Consider the following 21,334-nt stretch of genomic DNA (forward strand, 5'->3'; position numbering starts at 1 on the left):
CATACTGAAATTTTAATTTTTTTTGCTACACTTGTTTGTGTACTTTTTATAGAATTCATGAAAATTACATAGCTATAGCATCTATTACAAAGGACAGCAGCTGTTGGTGGGCGTGGCCCTTGAATTTTATGTCCAGACCATTTAGAAATAATTTATTTAGTACAGTACAAAATACTTACTGCAATGCTTGTAGTAACACCTCGTTTCACTCCAAAATTGCAACCCAGCATTCCAGACAATATAGGCGCCTCTAGAAATAATTATCATACAGTTTTGAAACTAGATCTGCCCTTGCAGATGATGTTGGACAGGCATCAGCATATCCCTTTGTGTATTCCTTCCTGTATTAACCGAATATCAAAATCGCAAGTGTATTCTAATATATTTATTCGATACCACATGCATTTTGTATTCAAATGTTTTCGGATAGGGTAGCCTTTGTGGAGCTGGCCACTACAAAGGAGGATGAAAGGAAATTCTGTAAGTCTATAGCGCATACATTGTAGGATATTTAAAATACCAAAGGTTCGTGCTCCAGTAAAATTGAAGCGTTTCTGCCAAAGAAAAAAGGCTGTAGCTGTAGTCACCTTTCCACTACGCTTGACTGAACGCATCAGGCAGGGAGGCAGGCATTAGAAAATTCGCTAAAATAACGTACTTTTAAAATTTCACAGCACCTCGTCAAAAACGTTTCGGGTTGTTCTGAAGACACATTTGGGCTTGTTTATACCTGACCAATGCTGTCAAGTGGCTGTGAATGATTTCTGAAGATGAATTTAGGTTGTTTTTCTTCATGGACCACGCCCACACCTTCGATATCCCTACTATACAGTACTATCATACTGTATGATATTATATAATACTATAAATACTTTCTGACACTTACCAGTGAAGAAATTGCTTCATTTTTATACTACTAATATCACCAATTGTGTACGTTATGCATGCTTCTATAAACAAGTTGATGTTGTACTACTTCTAAAATCCAGGCGCCATGTAGCCACCCTAACTAGACTTATTTATTTGCTTTGATGTTTGGAGGTTAATGAGGTTACTAAATCCAAGTAGACAATGATAATTATGTTGAGAATGCTTTGATATTTGCAAAGTCCAACCTGTATGCAGGGTTTTTTCTTCTGGTAAGAAACACAGGTGTCTTACTAGAATAAAACACCTAGCCACAACTCTGACAAACAATTGTATTCGTACCTTGTGGCTTCCTAACAACATTCCAGTCACCACAGGCCATTGTCTAAATTACTAAGACAGGTGTTGCTAGGATTCTTCAGTGGATAATCACCCCTCAGGAATGATGTAATAATCACCTCGGCCTCGGTGATCATTACATCATTCCTTCAGAGTTGTTTATCCACCTAAGAATCCTAGCACTGCATGTGGTACCTATACTAGTAACCTGTGGTGGGGTTACTTTTAAGGCATAATATAGTACCTTAGAAAAATTCTTTCACATACTCTCTACTATCTGAGTCTTGTTCATAAGCCATCAGAATGTGGAGTAATGCAAAGTTGTCCGTTTAAGGCTTCCTGTGAGCCATGTACAAAAAATTTGTGGTGCCCAATTGTCTGGATTGCACAATAGAAAGCATACCAAACGCATACACCATAGAAAAATTGAAAACTGTGTTATATAAATATCAGATGAGCTATCGGTTAACGGTTTCTTTAAGTGACATTAATATTGGATATTGATAAATGCCAAAAACCCATATTGGTACACTTCTATCTAGTAGTCCAGTCCACTAGTACAGCAGTCCAGTGATTGTATACAACCATTACAGCATTAGACAGTAGGAACAGCAAGTATCTTGATTTGTACAGTAACAATATGGGAAATAAATTACAGATGTTTAAATAATTGACCATATCTTGGGACTGAAACTAGCCGTGAAGATGAGATTTCGCTTATTGCACTCACCATTAACTGCCACATACATTAAGGTATAGTCTTTTCCCAATATCTATCTGTGTCACCAGATACAATGGCTGTTTCAGCAAAGAAATGAGGACCGAACCCGTTATTTCTATCGCATTGTGAATAAGTGCCTGTAAATTTTGTTTCATTTGCTGTATGAACACGAAACAAAGATTTTCGTACTCCTTATGAACTGGGGAGTCCCGTGGTGTATAGATTTTGTTGATTTGAGTGCTATTTCGTTCCATACCAAAGCGGTTAAAGCATGTGTAAAAATTTTTGTAGCACGCGTATTATTTATCCAATGCATTTTTATAGACAATAAAAACGGCAGGTTTTTACTCAGCGGGTCACGTATAATGAACTTCAGTTATGATGGACTTTAGCACTTTGGTCTTATGTAAACCTTTATTATTCCCTGGTGGTCATTGCCTGTCAAAATGACAATTATGATATAAAACTAGAACCCACAATTGTTTGCTACCAGTACTAATATAAATAAGCGTAGAGAATTGCAGTCAGTATGTGAAAGCTTTTTTAATTGTTGAAATTTTTGGATGGTTGTATGTGTATAGAACACGGTGCAATCAGAAATGTACATACAAAAGTGGGTTAGTCTGTGTGAACCAACTGAGAGAATTCTATAAAGGAGGCTTTATGTTATGTACTTGGTTGTGTGATTGTTGTTTTATTCGGTAAATCCTTATCGGTCATTTACACAGCTTGCCAATGTTTCAAAATCCCTCACTGCCAAATTTCTAGACACTCCAACAAATAGTACAACTCAACTTCGTACAAGGTAATTAAGGTCTGTCTTGCATCTCGAAGAGCAAGCGCAAAGCTGGAATGCAAAACCAAATGGAGAATTCACTGCTCTTATTATATTTACACAGTACCGTAGTACTGTTTGAGGTTCTACTGATTGGCTGAGAGATGGACTGATCAACTGTACTGACTGATGTTTTTGACAATGACTAAGAGTATAGGCTTGAAGTTTTCACTGCTTGACATCTCTTCAGCCAGGAGACACCGTTTGGCATGCCAAAGTACATCTGTTAAATGCACACGTCATGGACTGACTAATGTCCTCCTCTGTGTCATTGTCCTCTCCTTTGTGTCCCTTTATTTCTGCTGACAATGTAAGACGTTAATTTGTGGAAGCACACATGACTTTCCAGTGAACTTGCCATCGAAAAACTCTAATAGAGTAGTCACTTGTATTGTACTATATGCTATAAAAGAGCGGTGAAGAAAATTGCTAGTAGATGACTCTTTTATTGGATATCTGCAAGGAAGGCTTGTGAATGTGATGTACTACAACTTACAAAAGTCAAATGTATATCTACGTAGCATTTGTCAAGTATATCATTAAAGTTAACAAAGTACATTTTCATGTTCCTGCATCCAGCACCAATTCATTTGATGGGGTTTGTAGTTCCAGCTAGAGCAGCTAGTTCCTGTTCTGTTGAGCATGTTGCATAATGTTTGTATTGTGAGTGAAGTGTTTGGATTCCTTTTATTGCGTTGCTGTGTTTGTGTTACATTTTTGCTAGCTACTAACAGAGAGCTGAAGAAAAGGAGTGGAAAAGGAGTGAATTTCTCCAGAGCACTTACAGTGACTTGCTCCTGGAAAGGCTACAGAAGCTACTGCCAAAGGAATGATGTGATAAACTGTCACACACTAATGTAAAACTACAATACTGTAATACAGTACAATATGGAAAATACAGAATACTAAAGGGAACATTATAGACTTGGATTAAGGCCATGCATTTGTTTAATTAAACTTTGCTAACTAGTTGTTCACATGATTGAACCATAGGCGAGTGGCTGAGTGCAACTGGACTCCTACGTATGTGGCCACTTTTAATGCTGTGTATGTGGATATCATGTATATCAGCAACTATAGACTACTACAGACAAGTACGTAGCTAGCAGAAACACTAAGAGATGGAAATTGAACCTACCAACAAAGGAGATATCTGCTCGAATCCGTCTAGCACCTCGTGTTCATAGCAGGTGTGGGGCGAGACTAGTTGTTAGGTGTTCAGATGCAAAACATTGGTACTGCGTGCTATACGCTTTTGCTGATTATTCGAATGTTAAATTTCATGGATATAGCTAACTTTGAAATTTATTGCCATTGAAAATATCCTAATTGTACAAACTCTGGCAAAAGAAACTGCCAACCTAATTATAGAAAGCATTACTAAGTGCTAAGGTATACAATGCTATGTCTTACAAAGGCTGTACATAAGTATGAATTGAAGTTCCCACACTGTTTGTGTGGAACTTTCCAAAAATTTTTCACTAATCTAGCAAAACTACCGTGAGCCCTATAATTTATACATATAGTGCCAATGGCAGCCTATTTATATCCCTTTGTATTAGTTTTAATTGTGGGTTTTAATTTAGTACTCTAAGATTACTAATTAATGGTAATTCGTGAAAACAGCTGGGCTTAATAAATAAACCAGTCAATATGTTTAGCATTTAATACATGTTCAGTGAGTGTCTTGCATCATTGACCTTTTTTAAAAATAAAACCATAGAACACTGAAGGTGACAAAATTATATGGCTTGCATAACATTCAAGTGATTTCCATGGACCTCACCGATTACTTGATTTATAAAACTAATACCACGTGAAAGCCCCCAAAATAGTGTGCTTTAGGTGCTAGTGTAAGCTTTGATTGCGTATTATTGGTTTGTAGTCCTTTTTTGGGATTTAAGGTTTGAACATATCATCCCGTATAGAGTTCAGTTACGTACAACTAGATCTAAGCTCAGTTAAAATCAAGTCTTAGTTTTAAAGTTTGCTGAGGCCCAGTTATCATAATGCAGCAATGCAAAACAATCCCACCAGGCGATTCCAGGCAATTTCGCAAAATCAGACTAGGATTTGAAATGGCTACAAAACTGGACCTATTTCAGACATAAGTAAGTATCCCATGTTGCAGTACACAAAATGCAATCTACGTATGACCTATCTGACACGATGCCAATGTGGATAACGTCCATAGCCTAATACTTTTGAGAGAGTGCTATTCAGCAAGGGCACATTTTATTTGGCCGTTTGTCTCCAGTTGACAAAAGTATCTATCATTGACATGATATTCTTCACCATCACATCTCCCTTCAATACTTCCTGTTCTTGTCTGCTCCAACAAGATCCCATTCATTATGAAGCAAGCATTCCTCCATTACCTCTTTATTACTGTGCCTCTTAATTATACCATCACCTCTTAGTTATTCCTTATTGTGGTACATGTATTATTTGGTGGAGCTCCATCATAAGTTACCGGATTTGACAAAACGAGGCTTGCACACACATCCAGTTTTACGAGTTTGAAAGACCATAACTCTGTATAGAACTATGTAGTTTCACATTTTCACCAGTTGATTTATGAAGGTTTGAAAAAGTTGTGAAAATTTCAAGTCAAGTTATAGGTCATCGAAATCAAAGAATCGGATATGTTTGGAGCCTAGTTTTGTCAAATCCGGTCATGTATATTGTATTTGACATGCACTGTCAACTATATAGTCATACTCCTTTCAGGTGGCTATTGTATAATTTTTTTGGTTTAGAGTAAGTTAGGTTTTGTATATGTTATTAGGTGGTACCCATGCATATACATATGAGCATTGCTGCTTTCTTTTTTCAACTTAGCTACCTATTATTAATGCTATAATATGATTCTGACTAAAGAAAGCAAAATGTTTTACACATTAGTGCATGTGTACTTGAGTGTCAGAGATATCAAGATTCAAGGGACTCTACAGTTCATGCAATTCAAAGAATTTGGTATTGGGCAGCTAAGTCAGATTTGGTTTTGTGTTCACAACTTTAATTTTGGTTTTTCAAGGTAAATGCTGCATCCTGTCACTTAGATTATAAAAGTAAGTAATATTTACATAACTGGCTTGATGTAGTTAATGACACTGAAAGTTAAGCTTTAGCCCCAGCTAGCTTTCTTCTTCGCCCAAACCCCTTGGCCTTTCTACAAACTTTGTTGGAGACCTTGCTAGTGGATTTTCAGGCATTTGACAGCTGAAGACCACCGTGGTAGGCCTCGTATGCTCCCAGGAAATGCGTGTCTGGTCGTTTTGAACTTGAAGTGGGCGTGACCCTTACTTACGCAAAATAAAATGAAGAGCAGTCTGCCTCGGAAGCTTTGTTGAAAGAATTTTCGAGGAATAGCTAATACTACAGACAGACTATAAAACAGTTGAGAAGATACTTCTTTGTGTAAAGTGTTGTTTAAAGAGGCCTATTTAAAATTCGCATGCTTAGCACTGAGCACAATTATAGCGACGCATTTCGGAAATTACAAGTAATTCATGAATTACAAAATACACTATAACAAATTATCCGGGGTATAAAGTTCTTATAGCTTACTGTATGGTGATTAATAAGTCTAGGTAGAGTGGCTGGATGGCACCTGGTTTTTAACATCAACTTGTTAAAACAGAAAATCATTGTAATTTAGGTATTTTCCCATTGATCTCTTCCTGGAAGTCAACCACAAACCAATATTATACTCAATTGGTTATTCACAGGATCCTCATGGTCTATAATGTGGTTTAGAGAAATTCCAAAGCAGCCACTGTATTTGTCAGCCACTGTATTTGTCAGCCACTGTATTTGTCAGCCACTGTATTTGTCAGCCACTGTATTTGTCAGCCACTGTATTTGTACAGGTTCAACAGTAAAGGGTATGCTTCCATGCTACTGGGTGCTTATAACAGGACCAGACTTGCACTACACAGACACTCACCAATTGTTTGGTGACTAAAAAATTAATTGATGTGGTTCACATATATGCCTTTCCTAAACTAGCTAGGCATGCATCTAATGTGCCGGAATAATTTTTAGAATGATAGGTCATCAATTTTTTGAGAATTATTCCGGAATAATGGGACATTTTTGCAGGCATAATTTTAGAATAATTTGATGTCCACGAGTATATTCAGTGGAATTAAGGTGTGTGGAGTTTCTTAATTGTTTACAAGTCTTCTGAGCAACTATGGATAAGATATTTCTAAACTCGTTTACCTCTGAAAAGATGTTTGAAAGATCGATATACTCTAATGGAACGCTCACCTAACTACTCTTATAGAACACTCACCTAAATACTGTATTAGAACATCAGTTCATTTCAAATCTAAAACAACTTACTGATATAGTTCGAATTGCAGCATAACTATGTATGGTTTTTTTCTCATTTCTGAAACTTGTGTCTTGTTTGAGAATGTGCAGTTTTCAGGTTCTAGATTACATTGGTATGTATGCAGATATCAATGCATGCTTTTATCACATGGCCAGCAGTGTATATAAGCAGCAGCTGTGTAGCTAGCAATTATGCATAATTTTATGGTTATTTACATACTTAGTAAAATGAAATGTTTAAGATGTGCATATAAAATAATTCAAGAACTAACTACTGATACAGCAGCATGCATGAGAACACCATTGGGAATAATAGAATGAAGCTGAGTATAAAAAAAAAGAATAATAGATAATTTTTTTGGGATATGCTGGAAAGAATAAGAGGTAAATTTTTGAGCACATAAGGCTCAAGCCTAAAACTAGCTACTAGTACCTTAAACCAGGTAAAGCACTACCACACTTGTGCCATACAAAATACCTGTGTTTGTTCTATTTATTGCTATCCTATATGCCTCTTGCCACTTGGCATAAATATTTCACTTATTATCTCAGATAGTAAGTGTGCAAGAGTACTAAGGGGTTGTCTACCTCTTTGTATTGCACTTGTGCCAGTGTTTCAACTTATATATTGACTGATTTATTTAGTTGAAGGCATGATGTGGACTCATGGATGCTTTTTTGCTTACAGAGGTTTTCATGGAAATCTAATACAAACAAACTTGTCGTGAAAGTGATAATAATGATAACATACAGTTTCAGCATGTGGTTTCATAATTCAGTGTAGTGTAAGTGTTGTATAACCTTGCTGAAAATGCTATATAGTTCTTTATGATGACTTGGAGAACAAGTACCATTGACAATGAGGAGCGCAGAGTCTGAGACGAATAATCATAACCTATAGTTGATGTTCACCTATGTGTAGCTTGTAAACTTGTAGATTGCAATCAGCATAATGCTGATATCTGAAGAACCTACACTCCTTCAAAATACTGTAGTGTTTTTATTCTGTTCATTAGCTATAATTATATTTACAGTACTAGCTGTAACAAATGCAGTATCATTTTTTTGTTATACAACACATAACTTAAAGACATTGTATTCCACAAAAATTATTGAGTAGTTTGAGTTTTGTTCATGCTGCCTTGCCTATTGTAAATTGTAAGTTTTACAGTTGAATGTTTTCACATTACTATATGCACTGTTAAAAGTACGTAGTGCGTCTATCTTCAAGATTCACACACATACAGTGGTTATAATTCAAAGTGCTAACAGCATCAAGACACACGGTAGTGTGTCGTGTGGCCCAAGAAGCCGGCGCGTAACACCCGTGAGTATATTGACAGGAAGAAAGAAAACGCAATTTTCGCACCTCCGTAGCTCTGTGCTTCCTTAATGAAACAAGACGATTTTTGCTGTGGACATGCCCTCCAACTTCAGCACTCCACATTCCAAATTTGAGCGAAATCGCTTCACGTGTTCCCGAGATATGCGACTTCAAAAATTGGCTCAGTTTCTTCGTTTTTTTCTTCTTATTTTTCTTCCTCTTGTCGCACACTTACAAAAACTGCTATAAATGTGAATGCCACATCCGATTTCCTTGAAATTTGACACACAGAGGGGGGGGCGGCATAAAGGCGCATCTCGGTACCAACTTTGGCTGGAATACAATAAACAGGCAAAGAGTTATGAGCGATTATTCACGAAAAATAATGCCAATATGTTGTCACGCCTACAGGGTAAACCACGTATGGGAAGAAGCTGAAAATCGGTGGGTGAATAGGTTAAATATTGAACCTCAAACCTTTTGTGGTTTGAAAGAAATCGAGCTAAAAAACAGGAAGATACAACGAAAAAACCAACAGTGTGTAACAATTATGCAATCGAGATTAGCTAATAAAAAAAACCACTGCTTGCCACGCCTACCAGATAAAGCGCTTGGGGTAATGCTTTGAAAATCGTTGTACAGATGGAGTAATCATCTTAGAAAGGCTCATCAATGGTGTAGAAGAATCAGACTTAAAGCCACGGAGTTATAACACGAAATCCAACTTGGTGCAGCAAGTGCGAGATCGAGATACTCTAATAGAGCAGTCATCCTAATAGAGCAATATTGCGTTAATTCCTTACGTGACAAACATGGCATTGGACTCATCCTCCTCAGAGCAATACGCTACACCGCCAAGTTGGCCACATTTGGATAGAATTCTTCGTGATCGTCTGGGATGGCTCCATCATTCTCTTAGCTGTGACTCGTTATTGGCTGTTGAAGCTGCTGTTCAGTTTTCCAGCATTGTTGGTGACCTTTTAATGGAATTCGGACTTATCAAATCCTCGAACTGTAGTGGTCACCATCACCCTCGCCGTATTGAAACTAGTGTGAAGAATCTCTCAATAATGAAGAATGCTTCTAGGAAGTACATGCAAAGTGACAATGGAAATTTTATTACTTTGGTTCGAGCTCACAATAAGGTATTGAACTGTTTCCACCGTCAGGTGAACTCCAGGGAAACATGCAGGCAAGAACGGGAATTTCGGGATAATCCCTGGAAGTATGTGAACAAGAGGCTTAAACCTTCTGATAACACTGATCCATCATTTGACTGCTGCACAGCTACCAGTTATTTTTCCGAACAACTTATTCTGACAGTTCAGTAACTTATAGAGATCGTTTACCTGATTGGGTAGCTGAGTATATACCTGAATGTGATTCCTCATTATTTAATGTGGAGCGTATCACCCCTGGCCTAGTTAAATCTACACTAAAACGTTGTTCTATGCAATCTGCACCTGGATTAGATGGTATCACCTACTACCATCTTCAGCACCTTCCTTGTAGCCAACATGTGTTGGCCACCTTGTTTAACAAGCTACTTGAAGCAAAGGCAGCACTTTCACTTTGGGGGTCAGCCAGGATTAAACTTATCTATAAAGCTGGAAACACCAATGATCCTTCAAACTTCAGGCCATTTGCACTCACCTCTGTTGTGGGTAAGTTGTTTCATAAGATTCTTAGCCAACGTCTGGAAATGTACTTAAAAGCTAATAATGTAATTGACAGTTCTGTTCAGAAGGGTCTTCTAACTGGCCTGCCGGGCATATTTGAACATGTTTACTCCCTCTCTGCAATTTTGCAAGATGTTTTAACAAACAAGAAACCTTTGATGATGACCTTTCTTGATTTAAAAAATGCCTTTGGTTCGGTATCTCATCAGTTGATATTTGACATGTTGAAAGCTGTCAGAGTACCTTCAGCTTTCTTCCACTACATTCAGTCATTCTACTCCCAACTATCTGTGACTATTACAAGTAGGGCTTGGGAAACTGATTCTATTCCATTTAGACGTGGTGTGTTTCAGGGTGACACTCTTTCTCCAATCGTGTTTTTACTAGTGTTTAATCCAATATTAAAATTGGCAGGGTCTCTAAACCAGTCCTATGGCTACAAGTTTCAATTACCTGTAGAGGGAACTGACATGCTTCCACCTATTAAGACCACTATATATGTAAAATGGACTGAAGTAGGTGATGAGTTGCCTGGTTGGTACAAAGCTAGAGTTGATCAGTATTATGTAAATGGATCTTGCAGGATTGTGTACTGTAATGATAATGATTGTGAGGTGTCTGAAGTTGTAAATCTTACCACTGTTGAATGGGAACCGTGCTCTAAATGAGCCAGAAAGTTTGTACCTCTTCATGGTAACCCAGCAATAGTAAAGGCAAATTGGAAGCCCTCTCCAAAACTAGTGGACTCCACAGAACATTCAGTTAAAGGATATGCAGACAACGTTACTGTTATTTCTAATGACATTGATGCCCATCAATTACAGAAGGTGAAACAAAGTTTTTGGGCAAGCTTATTGATGTCTCACTAAGTGCCACTAAGAAAGCAGCAAATAAGCGGATCGTTACCCGTCTTACAGAACTGTTAACGGCAACTGATGCTTTGTCTATCCGTGGAGAGTATAAACTGTGGATCTATAGAAATTATATTCTTTCCCTCCTGCGTTTCCACCTGAGTATTGATGCAGTTACACAATCAACTATATCTATGACTACCCGCCACTTGGAGAAGTGGCTTCATCTCCCGAGAAGTGCCACCCGAGTAATTCTTTATTATTCGGGAGTTTGCTGTCCCAGTGTGTCATATATATCAAGGGAAGCCAAGCTCAATTTACTTTCCTGTGTCAATGCTTCCTCTGATCCCCAACTCCATGAGTTGGGCTTACACCTGCAGTTAGGGAAAGATTTCCTACAAGTACAAGGGAATGATTACTCCATCTTAACGGCTGCCAAGAAACAGCTTACAGATTTCCCATTTGCTCGATCACTCTACTTAACGGCCAAACGTCAACTGTCGGAGGAGACCAAATCTTGTTGTGAGAATCACCTCCAAACACTATCAGTTCAGTGTAAATTTAACGATTCAGCTAAGTTGGAAGCTACTTGTGGTTCCTGGAATTGTTTGTTGTCAGGATTCCACCCCGGACAATTATCCTTTCTTTTAAGGGCATCATCTGACACGTTACCAACTGAGGTTAATTTGCGTAGATGGAAAATTCAGTGTAATGCGTCATGTGTCTTATGTGACTCTGCACGTCCCACTACCGCCCATATTTTGAGTGGGTGCCCAGTGGCTTTGGACCAGAACGGATACACCTACTGGCATAACTTGGCATTGCAATGTTTGGCATACTAATTTATTGATCTTTGTGAAAATTTACCATTTATCCAAGTTTTTGTTGACCTCCCAAACTTGCAAGCCAGTGTGTCACCTCCAGCCACAATTCCACCAGAGGTGATGGTGACTTCTTATCGTCCAGACCTTGTATTTTACAATACTGCTACCAACTCTATTTCCTTACTTGAGTTGACCTGTCCATTGGATTCAGAACACCATCTTCAGTCAGCCAGGTTACGTAAGCAGAACAAAGTAGAGTATCAGCAACTGTTAGCAGAATTAGATCGTTTGAATGTTTCTAACTATTACGAAACTCTTGAAATCAGTGTTTTAGGCCACTACCATCCTTCTTGTGTTAAAGACTTATGAAACCTGTTACATTTTGTTCACCAGGATATATTAGTGTCAAAAACAGCTCTAAGGAAAGTTTTGGATTCTGCTTCGCAGAAGTGTATTACAGCATCTCAAAGAATATTTATGGCTAGGGATTGTCGTGAATGGTTTCCTGCCTCCCCAGACTGACTCTTTAGTTATAATTAAATGTGCATTCATGTATACTTACTTTATGTTTTGTACTCCCTTGCCATGCCCACCCAGGTGTTTTTAACCAACCCTGTCTGGTGGTCGCATGTGACCGAGGATTCCTTAATGTTTGTGTCTCATTATAATAATGATGGTTTTCTCTCTCTCATCACCCTGAAGAGAATTCAAGAGATCAGCTAGAAACAAGAAACCTGTATAGAGATCAGCTACACACAAGTCACCCTGTAGAGAGATCAGCTAGAAGAAGTTACCTTGTAGGGAGTTCATGCAACTATGGAAAGAGATAGTTCAGCTAGAAGAAATCACCTTGTAGAGTTCAGCTACAAAGAAATACCATGTAGAGAGTTCAGCTACAAACAAATCGCCATGTAGAGAGATCAATAGAAGAAGTTACCTTGCAGAGAGTTCAGCTACAAAGAAACCATCATGTAGAGAGTTCAGCTACAAACAAATCCCCCTGTAGAGAGATTAGGTAGAAGAAGTTACCTTGTAGAGAGTTCAGCTACAAAGAAACCATCATGTAGAGAGTTCAGCTACAAACAAATCTCCCTGTAGAGAGATCAGCTAGAAGAAGTTACCTTGTAGAGAGTTCAGCTACAAACAACTCACCCTGTAGAAAGATCAGCTAGAAGAAGTCACCTTGTAGAGAGTTTAGTTACAAAGAAACCACCATGTAGAGAGCTCAGCTACAAACTAGTGACCTTATAGAGACATCAGCTAGAAGAAGTTACCTTGTAGAGAGTTCAGCTACAAAGAAACCATTTTTTAAAGAGCTCAGCTTCAAACGAATCACCTGTACAGAATTCAGCTACAAACAAATCACCCAGTAGAAAGATCAGCTAGAAAAAGTTACCTTGTAGAGAGTTCAGCTACAAAGAAACCACCATGTAGAGAATTCAGCTACAAACTAGTGACCCTGTAAAGACATCAGCTAGAAGAAGTTACTTTGTAGAGAGTTCAGCTACAAAGAAACCATTGTTTAAAGAGCTCAGTTACAAACAAATCACCTATACAGAATTCAGCTACGAACAAATCACCATGTAGAGAGATCAGCTAGAAGAAGTTATTTTGCAGATAGTTCAGCTACAAACAGATCACCCTGTAGAGAGATCAGCTAGAAGAAGTTAACTTGTAGAGACTTCAGCTACAAAGAAACCTTCATTTAGAGAGTTCAGCTTCAAACAAATCACCTGTAGAGAGTTCAGCTACAAACAAATCTCCCTGTAGAGATATCAGCTAGAAGAAGTTACCTTGTAGAGAGTTCAGCTACAAACAAATCACCCTGTAGAAAGATCAGCTAGAAGAAGTCACCTTGTAGAAAGTTCAGTTACAAAGAAACCACCATGTAGAGAGCTCAGCTACAAACTAGTGACCTTGTAGAGACATCAGCTAGAAAAGTTACCTTGTAGAGAGTTCAGCTACAAAGAAACCATTCTGTAAAGAGCTCAGCTGCAAACGAATCACCTGTACAGAATTCAGCTACAAACAAATCACCCTGTAGAGACGTCAGGAAATTACCTTGTAGATAGTTCAGCTACAAACAAATCACCCTGTAGAAAGATCAGTTAGAAGAAGTTACCTTGTAGAGAGTTCAGCTACAAAGAAACCATTCTGTAAAGAGCTCAGCTGCAAACAAATCACCTGTACAGAACTCAGCTACAAACAAATCACCCTGTAGAAAAATCAGTTAGAAGAAGTTACCTTGTAGAGAGTTCAGCTACAAAGAAACCATTTTGTAAAGAGCTCAGCTGCAAACAAATCACCTGTACAGAAGTCAGCTACGAACAAATCACCCTGTACAGAGATCAGCTAGAAGAAGTTACCTTGTAGATAGTTCAGCTACAAAGAAACCACCATGTAGAGAGTTCAGCTGCAAAGAAATCTCCCTGTAGAAAATTCAGCCACAAACAAATTGTCCTGTAGAAAGATCAGTTAGAAGAAGTTACCTTTTAGAGAGTTCAGCTACAAAGAAACTATTCTATAAAGTGCTCAGCTGCAAACAAATCGCCTGTACAGAATTCAGCTACAAACAAATCACCCTGTAGAGAGATCAGCTAGAAGAAGTTACCTTGTAGACCGTTCAGCTACAAACAATTCACCCTGTAGAGAGAGCATCTAGAAGAAGTCACCTTATAGAGTGTTCAGTTACAAAGAAACCACCATGGAGATTTCTGTAATCAATATATCTATTATATATATAATTTGTACATTTACTGATAAAATATTTAAAGTACATCTACTTTATCTTTTCTTCTTTCTGTGGTAAAGAAAAAAGATAGGTTTAAAAAGTCCCAAAGCTGGCCATAGGCCGGCTTTGGGGTATACAAATACAAAAAGAAATGAAATCTAATCCAAAACAGCCAAGCTGTAAAAAAAGTGTGTGGCCCTCAAAAAGGCTATGGTGAAAAAAGATATGAAATCCAAGGTGGCGGCCAAGAAATGGCTGTGATGGTAGGTTAATGGTAAAATTTTTAATAATGACAATTCAGGTGAATTTTGTGCCAAGACCAAGCAGCACAAAAATTCACCTGAATTGTCATTATTAAAATTTTTACCATTAACCTACCATCACAGCCATTTCTTGGCCGCCACCTTGGATTTCACATCTTTTTTCACCATAGCCTTTTTGAGAGCCGCGCACTTTTTTTACAGCTTGGCTGTTTTGGATTAGATAAATATTTTACCACTCGACTTATACTTTTATTTTAAATCCATACCTCAAAGAATTTATTAGTAATTATAGTTCCTTTGACAAAATGAGTGTTATACTGAATTGTAAACAGCAGGACAAAATTAAACACTAAACTGCACTGTGGTGACAAAACGCAGTGTCAGAAAAATGTGATAATGCAAGCTACATGTAAAGCTATATCTTTGACTTGCATAGATGTATAATAATATATAGATATAAGGCAGTTATATTATCACGACAGTATTGAACCTTTTCTGGAATCACGTCAACCACTGGGATATTTTACACCAGTCCTGGTGTATAACTACGGCTTATTGTACATTATGTACTTGAGTTATATTACAACTTTGAGAGTGATGCATGTATGACAATTACTAAACCTGAAAGCTTGTTGACATAAGTGGTAGACAGACTATTAAGAGCCAACAAGGGCAGACAGAGGAGCCACAAGGGCGGAAGGAACCACAAAGGGCATGGGAGAGGAGCCACCAAGGTTGGAGATCTCAGACAAGAAGATGGAGATCTTGGTGTCGGATGTGCGCAGCATGCATTGTCACTATTATTGTTACATGCATTTGCCTCTGTTTCTTGCAGCAATTGTTTACGTTGTGTTATCTCTTCACAACAACACAGCTATGCATGCAAATCCTTTCTCAATCCCAACAGTTTGCAAAGAAAGATAGAGAAAGCGTATCCTCACAGAAAAAGTGCTGCACTATAACTACAGGTACCTGTTTCTTTACTGTAGGTATAGTTGCTGTTAGGTTGCGTAATACAGGCAAAATTACTAAGAGTTACTCACTGTTCTATCAGGTTATATCAACCTTGATGGAGGTATGCAATTGGAAGCAACAATATATAGTGTGACATTTTTTTATTATGCTCAAAGCTTTCAGGCAAAACTGAATTCAGCAGGTCCCTACCAATGCTGTGTTTATATAAGTAGCTAGAACGACACTAAGTGTAGGTTTAACACTTTAGTTTGCTAAATGATATCCCACCTTAATTCATAAGGAAGAAATGATAAAATGAACTAAATTCCCGCAAAAAGGCAAAAACAAAAGATAGCACTGGTATTGCACCACTAAAGGATATACTGTAGAGAAACAATCTGTGCCAATGCATAGAAAAAGGTGTGTTCTCTGAATAATCTGTTTCAGTCTATAATATATTGTACAATTAAGGACCTATCCAATACATCACAGCTATATTACTATGTTTATTCTTCAATACAAAATCTCAGTTTTACCACCCTCTTGGCATCCAAGTATGTACTACTAGAGAGGCTAGATCCTGAAAAGGCTCTTGGCCCTGACCACGTACCTATAACTACCAAAGTAATCATACGTGTGTGCTTTGTGCTAAGTAATGCATACAACCGTTAGTTGCTGTATAAATATTTTACTCCCAATCTTTAGAGCATACTATTCTCTATCATAATCAAAAAGGGAAACTAAGCACTCCTGCAAACTATAGTGCTGTGCACCTGCAAATATTTCATCACCAGTTAGAGTAGGCAATGATGATGAGCTTACCACAAATCCATTTAGGAGTTTTACTGAATTTTCCGTGCTGTGATAGAAACTGCATCCCTGATTACCTGCAACCCCAGACTATGAAACAAGGGATACAGTGATATAAATTTGATAATTTAGCTGCCTATGGTGTTGTTCTAATGGTTTCCATAGTAATTTCAATAATTAGGTATGAAATAATGACCTTACAATCATGTGTAACTCATGATACCCACACCTTAGAGAAGGTATCATAATGCCCACCACATTATAGGAAAGCTTATTTTCAAGTTCTAGGATAGTGTAGTCCTATCTCTACAAGTAGTGTGAAATAGGGATCATCAAATTAGGTGACAGTAAAGCTTTTCAGTAATGTGAATCATAAATACTGCAATTGCCAACATGATGATATGTGACTGGATTTGACAAAACTCGGCTTCGACGCACAAAGTAAAGTTCTGAGATAAGGCGATTTTAAGTAATTGTTGTATTATAGCTTCCTGGTGTGTTATGCTGCACAAATGAAATAGGCATATCCCACCGGTGAGTTTGTTGTTGTGGCGTAAAATGGTGACCGTGCGCTGTGGTGAGTGAGTGAGTGAGTGAGTGAGTGAGTGAGTGAGTGAGTGAGTGAGTGAGTGAGTGAGTGAGTGACAAAATTTGGAGTTTTGACGATTTAAAAAAAAATTTATATCCGGCCACCAGTAAGTGTTTTCTTGTTTTTAACGCTACATTTGATGTTAGATGGACTAATATTATTCCGTAAAGGTGATTTTCATCGCGTAAGAAGCTTCTAAGCTGGTTTTTAAGGGCGGTATTTTAGGCGGCGCACGTCACTTTTGATGCAAACCCTACTTAAACAGTACTACCATACTGTTTGATAATGACAATAAAGAAATACTATATATGCATATTGACACTCTATTCCACTCAAGTTGACTTTGTCCCGTTGGCAGTAGAATTTGGCGCCTTTACAGTAGAATTCGTCCCTTTTGCATTGGATTTCGTCGCCAGGGCAATAGAATTAGATGCCTTTGCAATAGAATTAGATGCCTTTGCAATAGAATTAGATGCCTTTGCAATAGAATTAGGCGCGTTTGCTTTAGAATTCATCGCATTTGCACAAGAATTTGTCATTACTTTACTCAGTGAGAAACTAAATTGCATGCTCATCACACAGTAAATCATTTTCGCCATGGAGAATGCTAATTAGCCTGTGCGTGAGTGATCACACCCATTGCTAATGGCGTATAGCACAGTTGCAAACGTTGCTGATTAAATGAAGAAGCTGTAACGGAAGAATTGTTGCCTTATAAAGAGTTGTTTACTACAGTTGTACTTGAACTAGTCTCGCGGCGCCCGACCCTCAAAATAAGTGGGTCTGGTGAAACTGTGTACCAAAAGTTTTCACTCAGGAATGTTGATTGAATGACGTAAGCAGGTTACGTAAGTGTTATCCCAACATCCGATTCAATCGAAAAGCAGCAGCAACTTGATGGCGCTACTTTAGTTGTACAACATTAAACCTAACCCAACAGAAAAGATGGGTTGTTGTACTCATTGTAGAGGTTATTCGTATACTTAGTATACGGCGGATGCTGAAAAGTGCATAACGGATTGTGGCTGGCTCTCGGGCTGTCTAGTGGGGATGTGAGATGTCAACACTAATAACTGATTAAATACGTTTCTGGCTGGATAGCTACCAAGTTGCCTGCTTGAGTCCTGGTGGGTGAAATGATTGCCAGACTGGCGTGCTATAAAAATGAAAGCTTATCCAGTTATGCATGTGCATCACAGTGATGTGTCATGTATTTTGATGTACTTGACATCCTCAGTTCTGAGGTTTGTGCCTAACTAAATAGTGGTGAGTCTGTCAGGACTTGAATAGGCTTTCATTTAGGAGATAATGCACTTATCAATGTTTTCTCCACTACTATGAACACGGGAAAAATTGGGGGGGTAAGTGAAGATTTGAACATTAAAAGTTCCAATCCCCACTACCTAGCTGGTGGTCTTGCTATCCCCTACTATTGCCGTGGTCCTTCACTGGGGGATAAATGGGGATTCAGCATGGAAAATGGTCCACAACTCGGTCTCATTTTAATACCAGATGGCGTAGCTACCACTAAAGCAATTTTCAGTCAGCTTGGAACTACATCACTCAACATATCTTTTAACAGCTTGCTTTTGCACATGATCTAGTAGACAGTACTTGAGCCTTCCCGAAAGAGATAGAACTTAATGTGAGAAATCCAAGGATAAATCTCAGTGTTTGAAAGTAAAGACTGAGGGTGTTAAAGCTCGACAAGATATCAGCTGTGATTAAATACCCAACTACCTGGGGCAAGATTGGCAGTTGACTTCTGTTTGTGTTCATGGTAGTGGGGCAAAGCATTGATAGGTACATAATGTGTATGTACTGATTCAAACCTCAGTGCACCAAGGATTAGTACATTATCTTCGTGACCAGTAAGTTCCCTGCAGTGTTACAATGCTGCAATCAGTATGTGGTTGTGTATTTAAGAGACTGCGGAATTGCTGACCGTTAGTTGTACACACAAAGGGGTGGTACTCCAAAGTATTGTGTACTATGTCTATGATCTTCATTCTTGGTCTAAGTGCAAAATGGGCCTTGACATTAAAAAGATGCTTAACTCTTAATTAGCCAAATTCTCATAAAACTCACATTCACATTGTATATCTAACACATATGTACTTGATTGTTGTCCTTTGAGCTACTACAAAAAATTTTGATGACATTGACTTCGACCTAGGATGAAGATCAGACTACACAATACATTGTAGTGTCACTCAGCTGTGAGTTGCAGCACTCTTAAATTTGCACATGAGATTAGCTATTGTGACTGTACCTTGTACACAAACAAGTATCTTCCATATCAGGCCTTCATCTAGTCAGGGGGAGGGGGGGCAAAGGAAGGTTTTATGAGAGGTGGGGGGGAGGGAAGTAGTGTAAAGATCCATGTACTTACCATGTATACACATGGTATTTAGGTCTGGGGATATGCTCACCAGAATTTTTTGTATTTTAGACTCGTGGAATGCTTTTGGTGCATCCTCAGGTACCTGAGAATAACATGCCGCTGTGTTTTGTTGCCCCTGGTGCATTCTCAAGTATCTGAGAATAATTTGCCACTCCAGGTGATTTTTGCATTTTAGGTGCATTCTCAGCTCCAGGAGATTTTTTGTATTTTAGACTTTCTCAGATTGCTTCTGATACATTCTGAGGCACATTGATTTAAACTATTGAAGGGGGGAGAGAGTTTGTCAAGGGGGGGCAGGGGCAGATCCATGAGTGGCAAGGGGAGAGGCACAAATAGGTGCTGGGTAACAGTTTATTTATTTTTTATTCATTATCCCCCTAGGGACCCACTACTGAAAGCCTGTGTAGCAGCTCATTTGACTTGGGTGAGTTTGTCATAAGTGGCCATAATGTGGATACAGTGTACTTCTTAATTGGTCACTTGATGTTGGCCTGAGAAAATTTAACAATTCTGAATAAATTAAAAGATATATTATGACTCCTCCACAAAGGGAAGGAGAAGGGTGCATTTGCTCCAAACACCCCATGTATTGGTTGGGGGGGGGAGGCTCACAATCTTTTTGTATTAGCATTTAAACTCTAGTATCGGAGGAGGTTGGTCACGCGTCATCATTCATCTGGTGATCTCAAAGAAACGGTTGAACTAATTCAACCTTCACACCTCTTAATATTCTAATAGACAGACTTTATATCCATACCAGAGCATCCCAGCACCCTTACAAACCTTCTCAGTACAATGCGCTGCTTTCCTGGCTGCTAAACAAGTCTTAACACCTAGAAAATGTTTGGTTGCATAATTTTACATCATAGGCTTATGACGCGTGACCAACCTCCTCTGCTCTAGTACTAAACTTTCAGACCTTACTAGCTTAAAACCCTTCTATTCAGAATTAGGTACAAGCTACTGAAACCTTATTATTTTGTATACAAATGAAATTATAAATTTTCGCTTTCAAAATTAGTCATGTAATTCTGTAGTTACATCAATAAAAATTAAAAAAACAACCACAGACAACTATATCTATGATTGCTAGACTAAAGTGCGTGGTCAGAGTGGATATTAATAGTAAATATTATTTCCCTATGTAGCATATACCTTTTGAAGATGGTGATGTGTGTGAAAACAGGTATATTGGCTTACATTTTTGTACATTCCTCACTCTTAACATTATACATATTATTCTATTCCAGTAATAAGATATGACCTGCTGTGTGATAGTGTGTAGTTTGTGCCCACGTGCCTTCTTTTTGCATCTGGGATACAGTCATATATACAAATAAAATTACTTGTACAAGAACATAGTAAGTATATCAAGACACACGGTAGTGTGTCGTGCGGCCCAAGAAGCCGACGCGCCACAGTATATTGACAGGAAGAATGAAAACGGTCATTTTCACACCTTTGTATCTCAGTGATCACTTATCCGATTGGAACCAAATTTGCTACACAGTTGCCCGCCAGCCAGAGGGGTCTACATTCCAAATTTGAAGGAAATCGCTCCTGCCATTTCCGAGATACGAGCTACCAAAGTTTCGTTTTTTTCTTCGTTTTTTTTCTTCGTCTTTTTGCACACTTGCAAAAATTGCTATAACAAGCAAACATGTACTCCGATCGCCATGAAATTTGGCACACAGAAAGGGAGTCCAACGGCGAATGCTAGCATCAAATGTGGTACAAATCCGATGAATGGTTCAGGAGTTATGACCGATTATTCGCGTAAAACAAGATCGATTTGTTGTCAC

The 21,334-nt window shown here is 38.3% G+C and overlaps 1 long non-coding RNA gene across 1 annotated transcript in view; it reads left to right on the plus strand.

Annotated features, from left to right (window-relative positions):
* LOC136245055 (uncharacterized) overlaps positions 1–21,334 on the plus strand; it is a 39,789-nt gene that overhangs the window by 3,608 nt on the left and 14,847 nt on the right. Inside the window, exons 2-3 of the long non-coding RNA XR_010695719.1 lie at positions 19,914–19,956; positions 20,681–20,718. This is a non-coding gene — a long non-coding RNA (uncharacterized lncRNA). The remainder of the gene's footprint in view (positions 1–19,913; positions 19,957–20,680; positions 20,719–21,334) is intronic.

The sequence above is a fragment of the Dysidea avara genome, chromosome 15 (assembly GCF_963678975.1).
Source record: "Dysidea avara chromosome 15, odDysAvar1.4, whole genome shotgun sequence".
Taxonomy (NCBI): domain Eukaryota; kingdom Metazoa; phylum Porifera; class Demospongiae; order Dictyoceratida; family Dysideidae; genus Dysidea; species Dysidea avara.